Below are 6,867 nucleotides of genomic sequence, written 5' to 3' on the forward strand. Positions count from 1 at the left end.
TGTTGAGTAATTTGGCGGTGGCAGTTGTATGATTAGCATTGTTTGCCGCATACGCATTTATCAGCGGGCTGGCGGGCGGTGCACTTTGTTGCACGACTAATATATCTGACATATTTTTGGTTGCGCCCATCAGTTGAAAAGAAAGAAAAAGAACCATCACATAACGATGATGGTGACCACCATGGAATACTGCTGTGCCACATTTAAAGTTACTCTACACTACTACAACGTTAAAATATGTCAATAAAGCCGCACTTAAGTAAACAGATAATAATATCCGTTGCAACGGTAATTGATACAGTTTTTATATACCGTGGTAATAGGTGCAAAGTAAATTTAATACTAAAACGTATTAACAGTTAATTGTCACGTAATATATTAAAATCCATTAGCCGGATCACGTAAAACATCAGTAACAAAGTAACAAGAATCGTTTTTTTATTTTCAGATCAACAAATATCTGCGTTCAGTTTCAGTTATTTATTGCACATTTGTTTTACTAATGGACGTTGCGTATCTGTGTAATTGTCTCGATATTCTCATGGCTGACAATTTATATCGTGCGTTCAATGATTGCTTTATGGTAATCGGTGAGTTGTTGGAGCAATTGTATTCTAATGTTCAAGGTCTTATGATTGTATCTTGCGAATCTAATTCTCGGTAGGCGTACATATATACTGATACTGCTCACATATATTTAACGAATAGCTTTTTTTAAATGTTTTAATTAAAAAAAAATAATTTCAAAATATCTTTATTCAAGTAGCTGAGTATTTTAACATTATATGTAGTAAGCTACCACCGGCTTAAAAGGCTGATCTGTTAAAAAGATATAGTTAGAAACTCAATAGTTGTTCTTTTGATTTTACAACTTTGTCATGTGTACATTATAATTTCAATATCATGTAAATAAGTCAATAAAGCAAGTTAATAAAGCAAGTTAAGTTAATGATCATTATTAATAACACATTTTTAATTTTATATTTAAAACTAAGAAACGGAAGGTGTATGTGTACGGCTTATGAATAATTTGTAAACTTTTTTTTTAAGACGAATTTCAGGGGTTACGCATTCAAATTTTAAGTAATAAATTATTGTTGTACATAATATACATTTAATTGCAACTTCAAAAATATCTTTTTCTACAACTAAAATTTTTCGTTATTATGCTTTTACGGAAAAAAAAAATAACTTCTTTTTTAAACATGAAAACCGCAATAGTGCAATTTTTAAATTATTATGAAAAATAAAATCCAAAAATAATGTACGTTAAAAATAAAATGAGTATGTCTGTGCATGCTTATTTTTTTTTTTGGAATATTGTTACCATTATTACCATTTTGATATACTTTTACTGAGATATTTCTTCATATGTCAAGGTCGCTTTTATATTCAAGCCTTGCCGGTATCTATGACGAGTTCTTTCTGTGACATCTCAACTTTTGCTTTCCACAGGACAGTGGTAATAGAGTCCAGGTTGTATTGCATCTAGCCCTAAAAGCGATTGTCTATGGTTGTACGAACTTTGTTTAATGCATTATGTTAAAAAATCAACAAACAACAATTTAAAATTAGAATTGTATCGTCATTAGGAAATTTTTGCGTTGAATTTCCGTTAATATAAGAATAAGTACCGATTTAAAAATAAATCCTAATGAACTTCTATATTTATAGATTCAAAAACTCTCTTGTATGTACACAGTTATTTAAAATTAAAATTGTGACGTCATTCGACAATTTTAGTAAATTTACTTGTCGCTTATAATAAGAATGCATAAGCAACAATTTTATAATAAATCATAAACCACTTCTACATTTAAAGATTAAAAACCTGTCTTATGTGTTCACACAGTTATTAAAAATCAGAATTTTGACGTCATTTGTATTATATACATTTATATTTGTCTCCTCATTAAGTATAAGAATGAACGTGTAAAAATTTTAAAATTTAATCTTACGGTTTAAATATTTTTTCCTTTACATAAAAAACCAATTTCAAAAATCCGTATTCTCTCGAAACGTGATGCAAAGTAAAAGTGAATAAAAAAAATTTCTGTAACCCGCATACTCTATTGTGAATAGTGACAAAACGGTTCAACCGGTGAAATATTCCTTGATTGCCTTTTACTATCGAACATCGTATATGTAATAACGGGTTGAAAGAATAATTTTACATTTATAAAAAATAGCAACAATATGTTATTTAATAAAACCTTTGATTTTTGATATTGTTACAGAGATAAGGGCCGGTTAATTTTATTATAAATCATCACCAATAATCTATTTTAGCTCATCATTCATCATCATTTCAGCTGCAGTACGTCTACTGCTAGAAATAAACCTCCCTCTAGGATTTTCAATAGACTCACTTGGAAGTAGTATACATCAAGCTCATTCAGTACACTTTCAGTAACACTGAAAGTGCTAGGCGCGCTAGCCGCGAGTTCTGCCGGCCGACTGGGTCGCTCTGGGTTTGTGTCCTCCTCGTCTTACCTTACCTTTGTACTTCCTCGTCTCCCCGCCGAGTACTGATACGGGTTCGGAAATACGAATCTTGTAATTTTACATAGCTCACGACCACTCCGTTCCGTGAACACGTTTCCAATGAAGCTGTAAAAGCCGCAAGGCTAACAGCAAAATCTTCACATGAGACAATAGTATACATTTTTTACAATAGTATACGTTTTGTGGGGCATCTCCTATTTCCCTTGTCGTGGGTAGACATCCAGAGACTAGACGCTTGATGGTGAACTAGGAGTGTCTCCCGCCGGGGAGACCCCTTTCAAAGTTATAACCTCTCAACAAATCCGCTTATAGTCCTGGGACTGATCGCAGATGTAATAAGAAACACACAAAAAAATCCTTTCCTTTCTCAATGCCATTTATTCTTCCATCTTTTTCTTCACGAATTCTTGTAATTTCTTTGAATTTCTCCTAATCCTTTCATTCATCACCTCACTTTCGTCGCCTTCCCAACAGAATAATACTGGTTCACATTTTATTCTGTTTGCTTTATTTTCATTTATTTATTCTTACATCCTTAATAATTTAATTTTACTTTGCTATTTTTTACATTTATCACAGATTTAAGTATTTATATTGACTAATCTTTATAAGCTTTTGTATTTTTGTCTTCTTGTTTCTTTTAATGGTCTCTCCTATGACCCTTCTGCAGTACTCTAGAAAAGTTCCGCGACTCTTCTCCTTGCCCTTAAGTCTGAAAAAAAAAAACACATTGTTCTAAGGAATCCGTAATCAATAGGTATAGGAAAAAAAACTTCGAACAATCTGTTATTATAGAGATTTTTCTTTTCAAGTACCGCCTAATCAACTCTTACTTCCGGGAGCATTACAACTTTTTGACAGAAAAATATAATATTATTATGGATCTCCATGTTTCAAGGAATGACGCTGCATGAAATTAATTTCAGAATAACATTTATATATGTTTTTGTTTTTTTATAAAGGGTGATTGTACAAAAAAAAATAGTAAAATGTATTTCATCATTATCCTTACGATTTGATCTACAGGATGTCTACAGCTGGTCATAAAGCTCCTCATAGATTTCTAAAGGAATAGAAACGTGGTGACAATCAGCTAATGAAGAAGCGTAATCATATGATTGATAAAAATTTTCGCTTCTTTATATAAGTTGTGTGTCTGAAACAAAGATAAGTAAGATTATACGCAGATGATTGTGTACTATTTACGCTCCGTATTGCTAGCCAGTACGACCGCAATATTATTATGCTAAATCATTCTTGCACGTTCGTACTGAAATTCGAATGCCGATTTGAATTCGGACGCCATTAGTGATGTGCTCGCTGCAGTTCCGTTAGGATCTTGTAAATTGTAAATACTCTGAATGTGAATACACCTTCTTCGATTACTCTTGGCTATCATTGGTTTGTACAATGTTTCCACCCGCTATACTTCATCGAAAGAAGATCAGATACGTGCTCGGGCAGTGTTTTACCCCCACCTAATAATCGCGTTTAATTGTTTATAGATATAAAAACTTTAAGGTGATGAATGTATGCAAACCAATGGTTTCAGAAATTTCTGACTGTATAATTATACATAACGTTACGATAATACACAAATAAAAAGGTATTTTAAAATTCGGTTTACTATATACTATAACTATTTTTGTTTATTATCTATCCCTGCATAATTTTTACAGCCAAAAGTTTTTATCCTATTCTTATCGATGAGAAAAAAAATAATGTAACGATTTTAGACTGATCACTTTAAACAGGGTAACTTTAAATAGCTGTAAAAACTTTCAAGCTATACACCTATAATGAATTAATCTGCATAAGTACATTAACAATAGTCAGAGAGGACATATGGTTGTTATTTAATAATGTTTTCCTTTGAAATTTATATATTTTTACAGTATTTTATCTGTAAAGAATCAAAGTTTGAATTCATTCGCTAATAACAAGATCTGTATTGATCATAAATGTATGTATATATTAATAAATAAAATATTACGTACTAAACTAGGTTTAAAATAAAAATACAAATCTGATTCTGTATGAATTATATCAAAAGTAAGCTTCGCAAAGTTAATGTTTAAAGTTGAAACTAACACCGAAGAAGTAGATAAAAACGCCACACCATATCCAGGATAAATGACCCAACTTCTGATTCATAATTGTAAGAGATAACAATCACCAAGCGATGCGAATAGAAAGAATAGTTGAAGCTTAGAAATGGAAAATAGAGCTAGTTCTACCTGCTCAAATGGCAAACTTGGACCATTATCTCGGCGCAACAAAGGGAATGACAGTATTATTCCATTACCCGCAAACAATACCGCTACTAACTTTTATTAAGGCTATTGCATAGTCGTCTACGATACGGAACTTTTTAAATGTAATCTAACATAGGTACGATATACAAATATCTTTATTTTAATAAGTTTCAGCATCACGAAAGACATAATCCGAAACTTTATTAATTAAGTACATTTATAAGCAGCAGTGGTAATCCATTGACAGAGGATTGAGACATGCGATCATACGTTTGATTTTCGGAATACAATGTTTCATAACTAAGAAAGGAACTAATATATAGCTACTTCCGCTATATAATAATAGAGAGGAGGAAACACTCACCTATTCGTTAAATATAGTTCCAATACCCCCGTGTCTTATTTTTTCCAACACGCTCCACGGCCACCTGTAATCATTTGTTTACAGGTATGTATTACGTCATAGGAATGACCGTCTGGTAAACTATGTCCCGACTCTAATAAGTGTTTAGCGAAATGAGATCTTTCAGGACAATCATTCTTATACGCGGAAATATGTTCTTCATGTTAAAATTACGTAATAACAATGAGGAGGAAACACTTACCTGCTCATTAAATATAGATTCAATACCCCTGTGTCTTATTATTTATAACCAGCTATATATTAAATATTTAATGAAATCAGGCGTTACCTTGCGGAAATCCGTCCTAAGTAAGAAAAGGACCAATATTTTGCCACTTTCGCACATGCAGTGGTAGTCGTGCAACAAAGTGCTCTGTGTTTGGCACTAATTGGTGTAACATAACTCCTGAAGATGTCCCGTGGAGGGGTGAAACACGTGTTGTGTGATTTAACGGTGGCAGTTGTGTAATTCGCATTGTTTGCCGCATACGCATTTATCAACGGGCTGGCGGGCGGTGCACTTTGTTGCACAACTACCACTGCATGTGCGGAAGTGGCTAAATATTGGTCCTTTTCTTACTTAGGATGGACTTCCGCGAGGTAACGCCTGATTCTATTACATATATTGTTATATAATTCACTCTTTGTGCAACATTTATATAGGATTGCACTTCTCATAGACAAATTTCCAAAGGTTGATCAATAATACTAAACTGAGATCGCCAACCCGCCTAACAAGCGTGGCTATTATGACTTATCTCCACAGAGAATTTGTGGGAGACACATTGTGGGAAGATTATACCTTACAGTGGTCGTCTATGGGCTGAAATAACAATAGAGTATTTTTAAGTTAACAATAATGCGTATTGAAAATAATTAAACTTTTATTACGTAATTTTTTCAGTGATAGCGTAATAATTGTCACTATCTTTGTTAAAAATGACAAATTGATGGCATCAAAATTGAAATATGTTACTACATTTTTGCGAAAAATCTTTAATTATAAAGTTATTACTAGCGTCAGTATACAATTTAAAAAAAAAAACATCGAAATAGAAACGAATATTTGAATTGGTTAACTTTTATTTAGAAAAAAAGTAAAACCTTTGTGGAAAAAATTCAAAAAATGTATTTGCATATTTGAAAGAGTCACTGCAAAGTATACATATATAATAAATAAAAAAGGAAAGGCCTCTTTACATATAGTTTTATATTTTATAAATCTAAATATCACATATTTAACATGGAATTAATATTTTCTAACTAATATCAGAATGCTTTTTGTACCTTAAAGTTTTATTTAAATATAAAATGGAATTACGTTTTCATAAAAATAAAAAAAACTACTGAATATACAGCTGATATAAAGCCTATTATAAAATTTATTATTATCGTTTTATTTATTTTTTTCATTTTTTTTTCCATTACTGTTCGCGTTGTTGGGGCATATGACAATCTACGAATTTTTATGGCAGCTTTCTTGTTTTTAATTGGCGTTCATCTTCACGGACCTCGCTCCATACTTAACCAAATTTAATTTGAACCTGCCAATAATGCTTTAAAGTGACGTTGCGAAAAATAGCTGATGTCTGCTCTTGACATGCTTAAATCCTTCATCAGATTATTTCGATGTTATTCCTCTCGCTCATATTCCCATAGAAATCACATACCATATAAATTAACTATGTTGAGTAACTATATGAG

Source organism: Battus philenor, unplaced genomic scaffold (genome assembly GCF_028537555.1).
Source record: "Battus philenor isolate CCGP_79_NKW_IND1 unplaced genomic scaffold, ilBatPhil1.0.hap1 SCAF_19, whole genome shotgun sequence".
Lineage (NCBI taxonomy): Eukaryota > Metazoa > Arthropoda > Insecta > Lepidoptera > Papilionidae > Battus > Battus philenor.